The sequence below is a fragment of the Elephas maximus genome, chromosome 1, assembly GCF_024166365.1.
Source record: "Elephas maximus indicus isolate mEleMax1 chromosome 1, mEleMax1 primary haplotype, whole genome shotgun sequence".
Classification (NCBI taxonomy): Eukaryota; Metazoa; Chordata; class Mammalia; order Proboscidea; family Elephantidae; genus Elephas; species Elephas maximus.
Window position 1 is genome coordinate 202,381,277 of NC_064819.1, and position 17,487 is coordinate 202,398,763.

The following is a 17,487-nucleotide window of genomic DNA, read 5'->3' on the forward strand; positions in this document are numbered from 1 at the left end:
ACCCTAAAATCTGAGGGGTGAGTAGGTTTAAACTAAACAAATTGGAAAAATAAAGAACATTCTATAGCCAGAGGTCTTAGAGTACAAGGGAAAATGGTGATGAAGAAGGACTAATGATGGCTACGAAAGCTTGAACAGAGAGAGCAAAGAGGATCGTAGTGCAAAATGGAGCTGGAAAACAGGTAGCACAAGACCAATATATCACACTGAGTATTTCTGTCTTTATTCTGACAGCAATGTCCAGCCAGGGAAGAGCATTAATTGGGCAGTAGTAAGGGTGAGAGAGCAATAGGGGGGAGCATCTGGACAGAATGTGGAAATGGAGGAGCTGATTTGGGTAGACCAGACAGAAGGCTTTTTTTTTTTAGGCTGGAAAACAAGGAAAATGGTATTTTAAGAAAGGAGTGGTCTCATAATGCTGAATGCTCTTGCAAGATCATCTAAAATACTTTGCTGAGCCAGGGAAGGAGGAGAAAAGAATTTCTGACCACCTGCCGTTTAATGTTTTCCCCATAGAATCCTTCACTATTGCAACTCGAGGCTTGAATCTTTTCTTCAGTTCTTTCAGCTTGAGAAACGCTGAGCGTGTTCTTCCGTTTTGGTTTTCCATCTCCAGTTCTTTGCACATTGCACATGTCATTATAATACTTTAGTCTTCTTGAGCTGCCCTTTGAAATCTTTTTTCAGTTCTTTTACTTCATCAATCCTTCCTTTTGCGTCAGCGGCTTGACGTTCGAGAGCAAGTTTCAGAGTCTCCTCTGACATCCATCTTGGTCTTTTCTTTCTTTCCTGTCTTTTCAGTGACTCTTGCTTTCTTCATGGATGATGTCCTTGATGTCATTCCACAACTCGTCTGGTCTTTGGTCACTAGTATTCAGTGTGTCAAATCTATTCTTCAGATGGTCTCTAAATTCAGGTGGGATATACTCAAGGTCATATTTTGGCTCTCGTGGACTTGCTCTGATTTTCTTCAGTTTCAGCTTGAACTTGCACATGAGCAATTGATGGCCTGTTCCACAGTCGGCCCCTGGCCTTGTTCTGACTGATGATATTGAGCTTTTCTCTCGTCTCTTTCCACAGATGTAGTCAATTTGATTTCTGTGTGTTCCATCTGGCGAGGTCCATGTGTATAGTTGCTGTTTATGTTGGTGAAAGAAGGTATTTGCAATGAAGAAGTCTTTGGTCTTGCAAAATTCTATCGTTCGATCTCCGGCATTGTTTCTATCACCAAGGCCATATTTTCTGACTACTGATTGGTCCTTCTTCTTTGTTTCCAACTTTTGCATTCCAATCGCCAGTAATTATCAATGCATTTTGATTGCATGTTCGATCAATTTCAGACTACAGCAGCTGATAAAAATCTTCTATTTCTTCATCTTTGGCCCTAGTGGTTGGTGTGTAAATTTGAATAATAGTCGTATTAACTGGTCTTCCTTGTGGGCATATAGATATTATCCTATCACTGACAGCATTGTACTTCAGGATAGATCTTGAAACTTTTTTTGACAATGAATGTAACACCATTTCTCTTCAAGTTGTCATTCCCAGCATAGTAGACTATATGATTGTCCTATTCAAAATTGCCAATACCAGTCCATTTCAGCTCACTGATGCCTAGGATATTGATGCTTATGCGTTCCATTTCATTTTTGACGATTTCCAATTTTCCTAGATTCATACCTCGTATGTTTGCAGCTGTTTCTTCTCATTTTGAGTCATGCCACATCAGCAAACGAAGGTCCCAAAAGCTTTACTCCATCCATGTCATTAAGGTCGACTCTACTTTGAGGAGGCAGCTCTTCCCCAGTCATCTTTTGAGTGCCTTCCAAACTGGGGGGCTCATCTGCCAGCACTATATCAGATGATGTTCCATGGCTATTCATAATGTTTCACTGGGTAATTCTTTTTTAGAATTAGGCTGCTGGGTCCTTCTTCCTAGTCTGTCTTAGTCTGAAAGCTCAGCTGAAACCTGTCCTCCATGGGTGACCCTGCTGGTATCTGAATACCAGTGGCATAGCTTCCAGCATCACAGCAACACACAAGCCCCCACAGCAGGACATACTGACAGACACTGTTGTGCAAGTCACTATGAGTTGGAGCTGACTCGATGGCATCTAACAACAACAATTCTTCTGCCACCAATAATTAAGATGGAAATTTATCTTATTAATTTTTTTTTATTAACCTATCTCACTTTCTGAATAAATGTTACCCAAGGAGACCCTAATAAGGCCACTGGACCTATGTCCTCAACAACCCCCAATTTGTCACCACTGGATAGCCCCGCAGAAATAGTACTTCCATTAGTGATCCAAGTACTAATACATTTGTCCACGGATCATTCCTGCTTTTCAAAATAAATTACTTTTCATCATATTTACAAAACTGATTGAAAACCTCTGTTTTTTGAAAATCTCTCCAAAGTACAGCCTTTTCAAGATGAAAGTTTTCAGGTAAAGAAAACTTTTAAAGGATTTTTAAATTTGCTCCAGTTAGAAATTTTACAACTCTTTTCAAACTTGGTATTAACAAAATACCCTTGACTTGTTAAAATTTTCAGAAATGTTCTGTCACTTAAGAAAAAAACATGAAATATATGCAGACATTTGGAATTAATATAATTTGAGCAAAAGAACAACTGGATCATAAGAAGTCCATAAAGAGATAGCTTAGAAAGGGGAGAAACAAGAAAATGGGGTACTAGATTGGATGCTGCTGCAATATTACAGGTATGAAATACTCATAGTTTTAGGGGTCTAGAGTGGGAGATTTAATGAGGAAAGAAAATCATAGTTTCTGGAAATAGGTAGAAACATTGAGATGATGCAGCAGCTGAGTGGGAATGGAAGCATAGAGTTGAGATTGTACAAATGTTTATTTAGCAATCTTCCACATGTACTATTTTATCCATTTTGTGAAAGAAGAAACTCAGACTTATAAAGATGATATAACCTCCCCAAACACTTATTCAATAAGTTGTAGACCTGGATTTTATACTTAAGACCACTAATTCCAAATGTAAGGCTTTCTGTAATATAAAGCTTAACAATAGCCCCAACAAGAGTTAAAACAAACAAGAACAATGAAAATGGTTCATGAAAAATACATTTGATTAAGAAACCTAATTACCCCAAACCCCGTAAAACCATTACCCATAGCCACCCTAATTTTTGCCTCTGAATTCTATTTCAGATAGAAAAGTGGCTTCCTCTAATAGCTTTTTTTATCTAAGAACTAAGTAATTGCCACTAGCCTTTGACAGCAAATGAAAAAAGTGAGAAAAGGTCCATCACTTGTGCCATAGCCCCTGCTAAGTACGGCAATGGATTCAGTTCTTCCCTTTGAATTCCACCAAGTCTGAAGAAGCATTCTCTAACATAGCTAAATCAATATAAGTATATATATTTATATTGATTTAGCTACTACTTGGTAGCTCATAGTTCTGCAGTGAACCACCATACCAAAAACCCAACCAGTTGATGTCAAGTTGATTCCAACTCATGGCAACCTCACGTGTGTCAGCGTAGAACTGTGCTCTGGAGGTTTTTCAGTGGCTAATTTGTCAGAAGTAAGTCACTAGACCGTTCTTCCCACCCCATTTGGGTGGACTAAAATCTCCAATCTTTCGGTTTGCAGCTGAGTGGTGCATTAATGGTTTGTGCCACCCAGGGACTCTCGGCCACCATGAGAGATTGAATGAAATAGTGGCTGCAGATTAAATCATGCCCAAACCTTCACCTCAAAGTTATTATTAAAGGATTTCAGAAAAAAAAAAAAAGTTTATCATTTACTCTTTTTATTTTTTAAAGCTGAGAGGAAAAGTCTGTCAAGGAGAAGGATGACCATCTTGCAAAGAAATAGAAAATGGGGCCTTTAAAGACATTGTTTATACACCCCAAAGAAATCAGCTCTTATTTCAGTCAGGATCACAGAAAACTTGGATATATTTTATATTTTCTTTTCAGAAGTGTAAAAAAAATACTTAAAAGTACATATATAGACTGAACATAGATTTATTGCCAATGACTTTTGTAAGGCGGGTGGATTGAGGCTGCTAATGTAAGTTTATGAATACAGCTGGTCCATTTAACGGCAGGTTTATAGGCACACCTCAAGAACTGCCCCATGTCTGTGGAAGGTTTGGTATCAAACAAACTCTGTTGGACATATGGGCCCATCTACGGGCAATGTACTATAAACCAACCCATAACTACTGCAGCTGTGATCATAAACCTTTTTAGAAAACAACTAGAAAAATCTGACTTAGAAATGTTTGCTGTGTTTCAAAATGGGAAGCTGGAACATACAAAGTGAGTGTCAATGCAATGACTTGGGTGAACATATCACAGGCTCAGGTTAAACCAACAAAACCTACTTCACTCTCGCTCTGCATTGTTTTCATAAATCTCAATTGAAGTATCAATGGCAATTAATTTTCTGCTTTTAAAATTCTAAGTGCCTGAGACCACTGGTACTCAACTGAACACTGGTGCTCCTCAAATAAGTCACCAGGATGTTGGTACTTACCTACAATGTTGATACAGTGTTTTATTACACAGGCGCACCTTGAAAGATTTGTCTCCCGTGTAATGAAGATCCATTTCAAAGCTGAAACTTTTCATCTGGTAAGAAGGTATTTTGCCTTTCCTCTGATATTTTGAGATATTTATTTTTCAAAACCATTTTGTGGAAAGGACCACCAATGGACTACTTAAGTGCATTAAAAAAAAACTTATTATAGAAATATGACAAGTTTTTTTTTTTTTTTAATTAATATTGGTACACAGATGTAAGATTGTTTCTCTGTCCCGAGACCTGTCCAGGGACTGCACAAGTTAGTAAGAAAGCAAGAATTGCATTTAATTAGATAATAAATATGAATGCCATCCCAAAGCTCCTTTATGGATGGAACAATCTCTTATCCATTTTTCTATTATGGTGCCTAGAGTTAGGACTTGTAGAATAGGCATTTTTGATTGGTCAACAGAATGTTTAATGATTTCATATTAAGAGGAGGCACACCAGAGAGGTATTTTACTTATTTGTACAATATCAACAAAACATCACACTGTCTCCCCGTCTGAATTAGGTTGACTAATCCTAGTTGGAGCTCTGGTAGCACACTGGTTAAGTGTTGGATTGTTAATCAAAAGGTCAGCAGTACAAATCCACCAGCCACTGCCTGGCAGTTCTACCATGACCTATAGGGCGGCTATGAGTCCTAATTGGTGATATTGACCTGTTTCTTTATTCTATTACCTGTTGTTGTTGTTAGGTGCCATTGAGTCGGTTCCGACTCATAGCGACCCTATGCACAACAGAACAAAACATTGCCCCGTCCTGCGCAATCCTTTCAATCGTTGCTATGCTTGAGCTCATTGTTGCAGCCACTGTGTCAATCCACCTTGTTGAGGGTCTTCCGCTTTTCTGCTGACCCTGTACTCTGCCAAGCATGATGTCCTTCTCCATGGACTGATCCCTCCTGACAACATGTCCAAAGTATGTAAGACGCAGTCTCACCATCCTTGCCTCTAAGGAGCATTCTGGCCACACTTCTTCCAAGACAGATCTGTTCGTTCTTTTGGCAGTCCATGGTATATTCAATATTCTTTGCCAACACCACAATTCAAAGGCGTCAACTCTTCTTCGGTCTTCCTTATTCATTGTCCAGCTTTCACATGCATATGATGAGATTGAAAATACAATGGCTTGGGTTAGGCACACCTTAGTCTTCACGGTGACATCTTTGCTCTTCAAGACTTTGAAGAGGTCCTTTGCGGCAGATTTGCCCAATGCAATGCATCTTTTGATTTCTTGACTGCAGCTTCCATGGCTGTTGATTGTGGATCCAAGGAAAATGAAATCCTTGGTAACTTCAATCTTTTCTCCACTTATCATGATGTTGCTCATTCGTCCAGTTGTGAGGATTTTTGTTTTCTTTATTTTGAGGTGTAATCCATACTGAAGGCTGTGGTCTTTGATCTTCATTAGTGCTTCAAGTCCTCTTCATTTTTAGCAAGCAAAAGTTGTGTCATCTGCATAACGCAGGTTGTTAATGAGTCTTCCTCCAATCCTGATGCCCCGTTCTTCTTCGTATAGTCCAGCTCCTTGGATTATTTGTTCAGCATACAGATTAAATAGGTATGGTGAAAGAATACAACCCTGATGCACACCTTTTCTGACTTTAAACCAATCAGTATACCCTTGTTCTGTCCGAACAGCTGCCTCTTGATCTATGTAAAGGTTCCTCATGAGCACAATTAAGTGTTCTGGAATTCCCATCCTTTGCAGTGTTATCCATAGTTTGTTATGATCCACACAGTCGAATGCCTTTGCATAGTCAATAAAACACAGGTAAACATCCTTCTGGTATTCTCTGCTTTCAGCCAGGATCCATCTGACATCAACAATGGTACTCCTGGTTCCACGTCCTCTTTTGAAACCACCCTGAATTTCTGGCAGTTCCCTGTCAATGTACTGCTGCAGCCACTTTTGAATGATCTTCAGCAAAATTTTGCTTTTGTGTGATATTAATGATATTGTTCTATAATTTCCACATTCAGTTGGATCACCTTTCTTGGGAATAGGCATAAATATGGATCTCTTCCAGTCAGTTGGCCAGGAAGCTGTCTTCCATATTTCTTGGCATAGACTGTTTGTTGAAACATCTCAATTGATATTCCTTCAATTCCTGGAGCCTTGTTTTTCACCAATGCCTTCAGAGCAGCTTGGACTTCTTCCTTCAGTACCATCGGTTCCTGATCATATGCCACCTCTTGAAATGGTTGAACATTGACTAATTCTTTTTGGTATAATGACTGTGTATTCCTTCCATCTTCTTTTGATGCTTCCTGCGTCATTTAATATTTTCTCCATGGAATCTTTCACTATTGCAACTTGAGGCTTGAATTTTTTCTTCAGTTTTTTCAGCTGGAGAAATGCAGAGCGTGTTCTTCCCTTTTGGTTTTCCATCTCCAGCTCTTTGTACACGTCATTATAATACTTTATTTTGTCTTCTCGAGAGGCCCTTTGAAACCTTCTGTTCAGTTCTTTTACTTCATCAATTCTTCCTTTTGCTTTAGCTGCTCGGTGTTCTAGAGCAAGTTTCAGAGTCTCCTCTGACATCCATCTTGGTCTTTTCTTTCTTTCCTGTCTTTTCAGTGACCTCTTGCTTTCTTCATGGATGATGTCTTTGATGTCATTCCACAACTCATCTGGCCCGTGGTCACCTGTGTTCTATGCATCAAATCTATTCTTGAGATGGTCTCTAAATTCAGGTGGGATATACTCAAGGTCATATTTTAGCTCTCGTGGACTTGCTCTGATTTTCTTCCATTTCAGCTTGAACTTGCATATGAGCAATTGATGGTTTGTTTCACAGTCGGCTCCTGGCCTTGTTCTGACTGATGATATTGAGCTTTTCTATCATCTCTTTCCACAGATGTAGTCAATTTGATTTCTGTGTGTTCCATCTGGCGAGGTCCATGTGTACAGTCACCGTTTATGTTGGTGAAAGAAAGTATTAGCAATGAAGAAGTCGTTGGTCTTGCAAAATCCTGTCATTGGATCTCTGGCATTGTTTCTATCACCAAGGCCATAGTTTCCAACTACTGATCCTTCTTCTTTGTTTACGACTTTCACATTCCAATCGCCAGTAATTATCCATGCATCTTGATTGCATGTTTGATCAATCTCAGACTGCAGCAGCTGATAAAAATCTTCTATTTCTTCATCTTTGGCCCTAGTGGTTGGTGTGTAAATTTGAATAATAGTCATATTAACTGGTCTTCCTTGTGGGCATATGGATATTATCCTGACGGCATTGTACTTCAGGATAGATCTGGAAACGTTCTTTTTGACAACGAATGCAACACCATTCCTCTTCAAGTTGTCATTCCCAGCATAGTAGACTATATGATTGTCTGATTCAAAATGGCCAATACCAGTCCATTTCAGTTCACTAATGCCTAGGATATCGATGTTTATGCGTTCCATTTCATTTTTGACGATTTCCAATTTTCCTAGATTCATACTTCATACATTCCAGGTTCCAATTATTAATGGATGTTTGCAGCTGTTTCTTCTCATTTTGAGTCATGCCACATCAGCAAATGAAGGTCCCGAAAGCTTTATTCCATCCACATCGTTAAGGTCGACTCTACTTTGAGGAGGCAGCTCTTCCTCAGTTATCTTTTGAGTGCCTTCCAACCTGGGGGGCTCATCTTCCAGCAGTATATCAGACAATGTTCCACTGCTATTCATAAGGTTTTCACTGGCTACTGCTTTTGAGAAGTAGACTGCTGGTTCCTTCTTCCTAGTCTGTCTTATTCTGGAAGCTCAGCTGAAACCTGTCTTCCATGGATGACCCTGTTGGTGGTATCTGAATACTGGTGGCATAGCTTCCAGCATCATAGCAACACACAAGCCCCCACAGTATGACAAACTGACAGACACGTGGGAGTTGTATTACCTATTAAAGACTAATTTTTGAATGTATAGAAAAACCACTTGGATTTTATGTAGTATTATTTGAGAAAAATAAATAATATCAGAGATGACAGTGTGTGTGTCTGTGTGTGTCCTTACTCTGAGACTGACTTTGTATATATTTACTTACATTTTTACTGTTACTAAATCTTCAATTGATTTTGGCACATATTGAGTTGTACTGAGAATGTTTTATGGCTAAGTAATATTACTTTGATTTAAGAAATTTGTAATTGACTTCATAGTGCACTACAGTTAGAAAAGTGATTGATTCCTTTTTAAAAGAAGTATTTCTTACATTAGACTAGAATTCTTCTTTACTTCTCCACTTGATTCTCTGTATAGGACTTACAGAATAGTTAATAAGAAAAAGGCCTTTAAGTTTATAATTGTATCATTTAGTCAGTTCATAGAATATTTTGGGGGGCTGATTTAATATCCTGTACCGTATAAAATGGACCAATAATCATCGTTATGGTAAATGGAGAAAGATTGAAGTTGTTAATGATTTCATTTTACTTGATCCACAATCAACAGCCACAGATGCAGCAGTCAAGAAATCAAGTGAAGTATTGGGCAAATCTGCTGTAAAAAGGCCTCTTAAAAGTGTTAAAAAGCAGAGATGTCGCTTTGAGGACAATGGTGTGCCTGACCCAAGCCATGGTATTTTCAATTGCCTTATATAGATGTGAAAGCTGGACAATGAAAAAGGAAGACTGAAGAATTGACACCTTTGAATTGTGGTGTTGGCAAAGTATATTGAGTATACCACAGACTGCCAAAAGAATGAACAAGTCTGTCTTAGAAGAGGTACAGCCAGAATGCTCCTTAGAAGCAGGGATGGCTAGACTTCATCTCACGTACTTTTGTCGTGTTATGAGGAGGGACTAGTCCCTGGAGAAGGACATCAAGCTTGGTAAAGTACAGGGTCAGCGAAAAAGAGGAAGACCCCCAATGAGATGGATTCACACCATGAGTGAATCTTGTGTGAATTCAGATTGTGAGGATGGTGCAGGACCATGCAGTGTTTTGTTCAGTTGTACACAGGGTCACTATGAGTCAAAACTGACTTGATGGTACCTAAAAACAGCAACAACGTTATAAAAAGGGGCCCTGGTGGTGTAGTAGTTAAGTACTCAGCTGCTAACTGAAAGGTCAGCAGTTCAAACCCACTATCGGCTCTAGGAGAGAAAGATGTGGCAGTCTGCTTCTGAAAGATTATAGAGTAGAAAACCCTATGGGGCAGTTCTACTCTGTCCTATAGGGTCACTATGAGTTGAAATGAACCTGAGGCAATGGGTTTAATAGGTCTAACAAGTCTCACGGGCACCTTATAAAAGATGATATTATTAGTTCAACTTCTTGGATCTTACTAGTTTATGAACAGAAATAACAGGTGGGGCTAAACTTTCCATTTTCTCTAGATAACCCTTTTTGGGGAGGTGAGAGTGAGTCTTCTTAACCTAGATGGATGAATAGGATACAGGGAGAACAAATATATATTATTTGGAGTATCATTGGAATTCTCAATGAGCAATGCCTCAATTATTTCAAGATGACTTTTAAAACATTTGAAGAAAATATAGATGGTTGTGGTTCAAAGTGTTGAGTGTTGCAAAGGGAATACCAGCTTAAAAATATTCAGGTCTTAGCTGTACCACATTTAATTAGCCTCTAGTAATGTATATTGTAATATATATGAGATTTACATATTTCCAAATTACTTTGACATGTGTTAGCCCATTTACCGTTTACAATAATCCTTTGAGATGAGTAGTTCAAGTCCTATTTTCCCATTTTATAGGTGAAGAACCACAACTCAAAGAGATTAGTAGTTTCCCATGTCTCACAGCTAGTTAGGGATCTACCTTGACCTTCAAAACAAGTTTTAGATTCCATGTTAAGACTATAATTCACTTGTTACCTAAGTAGAGAAGGGCCAAAGAAACCCAATTCCAGTGTCACTTTTGATCATGTTATTACTGTTACATTAGAAAGCTATTAATAGAGATCCCCATAAGGAGCTGAACACAGGACAGGTAAATTTATTTTAAGAGTGCTATTGGAAAATTTTGCAATTTATAGCACTGACGAGGGACAACAGAGTTAGGTCACACTCTGCACAGCTGAAGGGAGGGGCTGAATGAACACATGTGATTGGGTGTGGGATGTCAATATGAAAGGGACCAAAACACAAATATCATAGTTTCCCTGGCACCAACCTTATGTGGGCACTTAAATGAAGTGGAGCATAACACTGGAAAATAACACTGACATGTCTTTTTTATTTTTGAATTTATTAAATGAATGCCTTTTCAATTTAGCAATCTTGGGTAGAAGATAGAAGGAAAAACCACATCAGAAGGAACTATTTTATTCAGCCACCACATCTGTTCAAGTACAACTGGACATTCCAAAAACCTTTTGTACTTGTTTAATCATGCCAGCTATTTGTCTGTGAGAGAAGGGGTCAGGAAACCACCTCACAAAATATTATCTAAAACTCTGAAAGCCTAATCCATCTTAATTTTAATTTTTAGATGGTTCAGTGATTATATTATTTGTTTAATTTGGCTTCAAGTTTATAATTTAATTTTAGCTAAATTATTTTAGATACAACAATATTGATTGATTCTTCTCCCTTTAACAAAATCTTCAGAAAATATGTTAAACGCAGTCTTATTTTTCCTATTTGATTACAAGGGTTTTGAACTTTACTCATGAAAATAGGAAGGCATAGAAAATCTTTTTATTTAATCTGTTTTTCTCTATTTTTTTCCTTGCTTGCCTTCTATTACATTGATGAAGTTTTCTTTATTTCCTTTTACTTCTTACTACTAATTTGGAAGCCTTATATTTCTACTCTTTTGAAGATTAACCTTAAAATTTAATATGTACACTGTTCTTAACACAATATGATGGTCTTAGAAATCTTAACTCTCCTCCTAGTCAATTAAGGAATATGGAAGCACCTTTATTTTTATTAATATGCTACATGCAACAGTCATCCAGTATTCTTCTTCTACCTTATTTTTATACCCCCAAATTAATCATTAAAAAAAATAGGTAGCCACATTTTATTTAAAATTACTCACTTATTGATCAATGTCTTTTCCCATCATTGCTTCTTGCATTCCATGTCTTATTTTTTTCAATTTCTGGGTTCAATCCCTTTTTTCTTAAAACATATTTTTTAGGAATTTTATTAAATGTAGTCCTTGTAAATGATAAACTCCCTCAGAGTCTTTGTCTCGAAATGTCTTTAAATTTCCTCTCTTAAAAAAGTTTAGTTGTGCAATAAATTTTATCTTTCTTAAATTTATTTTCATTAAGATGAACTTGTTATTCCATTTTCTTCTGACTTCATTATTGTTTGAGGAGTCTGCTGTTAATCTAACTGTAGCTTCATTGTAGGTGATGGGTATTTTTCTTTTTCTTTTTCTTTTTTTTAAGATATTTTCTTTATCTGAGGCATGCTGATTTACTACTACGTGTTTAAATGTAGAGTTATTTTAACTTATAATATTTCTTCAATTTGAAGGTTCAAATAATTTAATCAATTTAGAAAAACTGTCAACAATTAACTTTTTAAATATTGCCTTTCTCCTATTCTCTTTTTTCCTTTTTTGGAATTTAGGAATATATTGTTTCTTCTCATTCTATGCCCCATGTTTTGTAATCACAGTCACATTTTTCAACTGTTAATCTCTCTATGCTATTTTTGGGTCAATTTCTTATTTCTCTCTTTTTTAAAAATAAATTTTTCTATCTTTCAGTTTATCAAAGTTTATCTGTGTCTAGTACTTGATTCTTTTTAAGTCTTCAGTGTTTTCTTTCATAATGCCTTTTGGTTCCTGTATAGTTCCAATTCTTCCTTCTATATTTTTAATCATTTAAAAAAATAATTATTTCATATTTCCTTCCAGGTTCTATTATTTGGTATTCTTGTGGTTATTATATATGTTATTTATTATGCTTTCTGAATTTTATTCATGGTAAATTATATCCCTGGGTGTTTTATAATTTTGTATTCTAAATCCTAGATTATAGCAGGTACATCAGGTCATGCATTAACTACACATGCTCAGTTGTCATTTTATTCCCAGAATTTAGGGAAATCCATTTTGTGCCTTTCAGACATATATTTAAATAAAGGTTTGGATTGAATTCCTAGGTGTGTTGGTGGGAGAGTGTGCAGGCTGTTGTTATACTTTGCTACATGTGGATAAAAGAAGCATAAAACTTGCTTCTGGCTCAACCTTAAGTAAAACATAGAAAAGTAGGAAGAATTGAATCTCAAGTTCTTACATATTCTCTCTGATCCTCATATTACTCCATTACGGAGATTGTTATAGCTGTTGTTGAGTCACCAGGACAAGGATAATACATTATTTCCAAAGTAAAAATTTGCTCAGAATTTAATTGAAGCCTACTCTCTTTTTTTTACTCTCCACAGTGATATTATTTACTCTTGAAAGAGGTAAACTAGTTATTTTCAAAGGTAACTTGATAAGTGTTATTTCAATGCGAAATTCCCAATACCATATACATTTGTTCATTGTATTAATAAAAATATTCCATTGGGTACCATTTTACAATTCTGAATTAGGTCACCTTTCATATTATTCTAAATGTTTATCCAGATTTGGGGGGCTGTTTTGCTTCCTTTCTCATGTACACCATAATCATTCTAAATCACTTGAATTATTTCTTTAGTGGAAAAAAACAAGATTTATAGTGCAGTGTAATTTTCTTTTTTTCATGATTTATCAATCTTCTCTTTGTGGTATATTTAAAAATAAGACTATTAAACTAAAAACTTGGCCCAGAAATGAGAGATTTGATTATTTCCTGCCTCTTTTACTTTAAAAAAATATATTTTATTTCAAAGAAAAGAAAGTTTTCTGTAGTAGAGTGACTAATTTACTATACCCCTGGGTAGCAGAAATACTCATGCCAAGAAATCAGGAAAATTTTATATATCCACATCTTTGTTCTAGTGGTCTTTCACTCAATAGCAGAATAATGCTGAAATCACATGAAACATATGTTCGGTGAATCAGTGTATGAGTATATATAATGTGAAAATACATGTAATAGGTATGTGTGTATTAATGCACATATATTAGTAACTATTAATAAAACAATTTTTAAAAGCACAATGTGTATGTAAATCAGAGATATGTTAATAAAATATATATTCACATAAATTATATTTGTGTATGAGGTGCTTGACTTTATGTACAAATGCTATATAGAGTGGAAGTTATTCATTTTTGTACATACTATTCAACCTAAGAACTCAAGTTCATTTGTGCTTTAAAAACAAAAGAAATTTAAATTTGTTGGTTTGAAATGAATTAAATTCAAAGCAACAACATATATTTTCAGTATACAAAAGAAAAACTTCACATGGGTCTTTTTTTATAAGGAAAAAAAAAAAAGTCTTGCTGTCTAGTCCATTTTGACTCATAGTGACCCTATAGAACAGAACAGAACTGCCCCATAGAGTCTCCAAGCAGTGCCTGGTGGATTCGATCTGTCAACCTTTTGGATAGCAGCCATAGCACTTAACCACTACGCCACCAGGTTTTATAAGAGGTTAAAAAATAAAGCTGTTTTTCAATGAATCCATTAAATAATTGGAAATAAAGAAATCCAGACCCTAAGATATATAGCATGGCCCCATTTAAATGATGCTAAATTAGTTGAAATTTAGGTACTGTAGCTCCCTCAGGACTTTCAAAGATTTTTGGCCTGAATACAAGGCTCACAAAATACTATAAGCTGGGGACCCAGAACATGTTTTCCAAAGGGCTGCCTGGTCCCCATTCATGTAAAGTTTTGTTTATCCAAAAGCTTCATATGTACATTGCCTTGCTCTGCCCACCTTTCTAGCTTTCTGACAACAGAGTGATCTACTTAAACTTTAGTCTTAGTTAAAACAGAGCAGCCCCCTCAATGGCCCCTTAAACAGCAATGAACTCTATTTTTGTATTAACCAAACACATTTCAAAATATGACATTTTATATATGCTGACATATTAGTGGCAAAAGTTTGGACTGATCTGTGACAGATAGAAAGCAAGAACACTTATATGAATATTCTGGTTTATCAGAGGCTTTCTGATATAGGAGATATTGGTTGCTTAAAAGTGAATCTCTTGTTTCATGAAAATCTTCCATCTCTTGCAATTAAAGGCATACATTACATGGATTCACCAAAAAATTAACTTTAGTGTGGAATACTTTGGTAGACATTTTGTTGCAGAAGTAGTCCTAGTACCTTTAAAAAATTTCTTATGTCAGAGTCATGCCATCTTACATTACATAACTATTATGGCTATGCTGTAGATACAGCAAGGGGATGTGGTAGCCAAGTTGTTAAGCTCTCGGCTACTAACAGAAAGGTAGGATGTTCGAACCCACCAGCTGCTTGCTCTGTGTCTCATAGGGTTGCTATGAGTCAGGATAGACTCAACGGCAATGGGTTTATTTATTTACTTATTTTTGGTAGATACAGCATGTAGTTTGTATATGTTTTTATTTATATACCACTATTATGTCCCCATATGTAGTATACAACCGTTGGTTGCCAACTCAGTGGTCATCTTCCTCATCTTTCTTACCAACAGAACCCTGATTTTTTCAGGTATTTGGCAATCTTCTCCTTGGGGAAGATGGATCCCTTGTCCAATTCCAGGGGATAAACAATGACTGTTCTAAGCCAATCCTAAAAAAAAATCCTAGCAATTATTAATTCTCCTTTGTCAATGAATATTTAGGAGTGAACATGTGATCCACTTCTGGCTAATGAGACACAAAGTTAAATATGTCATAGAGTTTCAAGGTAAATGTTTCATCACTGATAACAAGAGAGATGTGCAAGGAGCAACTTCCTTTTTATTCTCGTTCTTTAGGTGTTACACTGTAAGGATGGAAACCCTGGTGGAGTAGTGGTTAAGTGCTACAGCTGCTAACCAAAGGGTTGGCAGTTCGAATCCACCAGGAGCTCCTTGGAAACTCTATGGGGCAGTTCTACTCTGTCCTATAGGGTCGCTATGAATCGGAATTGTCTTGACGGCACTGGGTTAAGTTTTACTGTGAGGACGTGATGACTGAAGCTGTTGTAGCCAGTTATGACCATGAGAGGAATCCAAATTCTTCCCCAGCACTCTGGCCTTGCTAAGCTGCTGAATTAACCAACCTTGAAACCGTCTATTTCTGGACTTCTTGTTGTATGAAATATACAAAAATTGATGCTTATTTTATTATTTGTACTCAAAGGTTCTTAATCAATATACTATATTTAAGATCCTGAAGATGGTGCAGGACCAGACAACGTTTTGTTCTATTATACGTAAGGTCGCCATGAGTTGGAAACAACTTGACAGGAACTAACAACAACAACAATCATTAATATCTTATTAAAAAAAAAAATCTTATAGGTATCATTTAATGGTCTAGTTATTTTGCAGTTAATTTATTAGTTTATTTCTCTATTGGTGACATTTTTGTTTCTACATTTATTAGGAACAATACCCGTATATAATGTTTGATGTGCTGAGATTTTTCTATGCTCTTATCTTTATAAAAAAAAAAATTATCTCAGTTTTACTGATAACAAAAGAGATGCTTACAGAATAATTGCACAAAGGTTAAACAGCTCTGAAGTAACAGAGCTGAGGTTTGGTTTAGATATATTTAACTGCAAAGACTTTGCACTTAGCTACCGTGCTATCCTGCTTCCCTACTGGGCAGCGATGCTGCATGCAAAATCTCATCTCACAATTCCAAGTCTGTGTGCTCTTAACTCATTTCCCTCAGCTATCACTTTTTTTATTCTCTTGAATTTTATTTTCCCATTTTATTAAGAAAATCTTCAAACATACGGCACAGCCGAAATAATTTTATAGCGAGCACCGTATATCTACCACCTAGATTCTACTGTTAATATTTTACTATACTTGTTTGATCACATATTTATTATGTTTTACTACCTCTGTTAGCCATGCCATCTTCATTTTCCCTTAATTTTTAGCAGCTTTCTAACATCTGCCATACCTGCGCATTTTCATTAAGAGTGCATTGGATGGATCCTTGCACACTGATTGAGTTTTCTAGGATCTGGGTGTTTCAAGTAGTTATTTGACTAAGTGATGACTCTCCTTTAGCAGTATTTTATTGCATGTTAAAATAGTGGAACTGTGCACTATTATCATTAATAAATTAAAATAGCAATTACTATAACCAGTTCAGGTCTCAACCAGTTTGGTTGAGTGCAGAGAGGTGATATATGAAGTTGCCATAATAGACTAGAATTGTCTTTCATTTACAATTATATTTACACAAGGGTTAACAATGGTGTCACTAAATGATCATTAAACCCAAAAAATGGCTTATTTATTCTTATTCCTGAAGTATTGTGATTCAGAGCGCTCAATCACATGTTTTCTAATTTGAAAATTTTAAAGTGATTGCTGTCTTGGTACTCCAGTAAGAAAGCATGATGTGTTGTGTGTGAGGGTGTGTGAGTGAGTACACGTGAGTGAAGCCACAACCCTCTGTCGGAGACTCCCCTGTGCCCCATGCAATGTTTCTGTTTCCGAACCTCTGGCCAGATTCACTTAGGCTGATGGAATAATTCAACAAAGTTCTTTAATTCAGTTCTAATAGTCCAACTGGGAAATATAAAAGAAACCAGGTTTGTAGTTTGAGTCTTCAGCCTCCCCTTTCTCTTCCTAAACCCCCTAACTCTTCAGCCTCCTGGAGCTAAAACCCTTGGCTAGGCAGGCAGTGGCACTTTAAAAACTTACTTTTAGCCCCACTATCTTCATATGGGCAAATAGTGATGGGGTTTATTTTCCATGGGCTTGAATGTTCTATATAACCAAAATAAATAAATAAGAACATTAAACCCATTCTCGTTGAGTTGATAATAGTAAAAAAAAACTAACGTATATCCCAAATATTTGATGCATAAGATATTAATTTCTCAGT

The 17,487-nt window shown here is 36.4% G+C and overlaps 1 long non-coding RNA gene across 1 annotated transcript in view; it reads left to right on the top strand.

The window, feature by feature from the left end:
• Positions 1-17,487, top strand: part of LOC126085781 (uncharacterized) — a 128,371-nt gene that overhangs the window by 9,446 nt on the left and 101,438 nt on the right. The window contains exon 2 of the long non-coding RNA XR_007519350.1: positions 4,560-4,625. This is a non-coding gene — a long non-coding RNA (uncharacterized LOC126085781). The remainder of the gene's footprint in view (positions 1-4,559; positions 4,626-17,487) is intronic.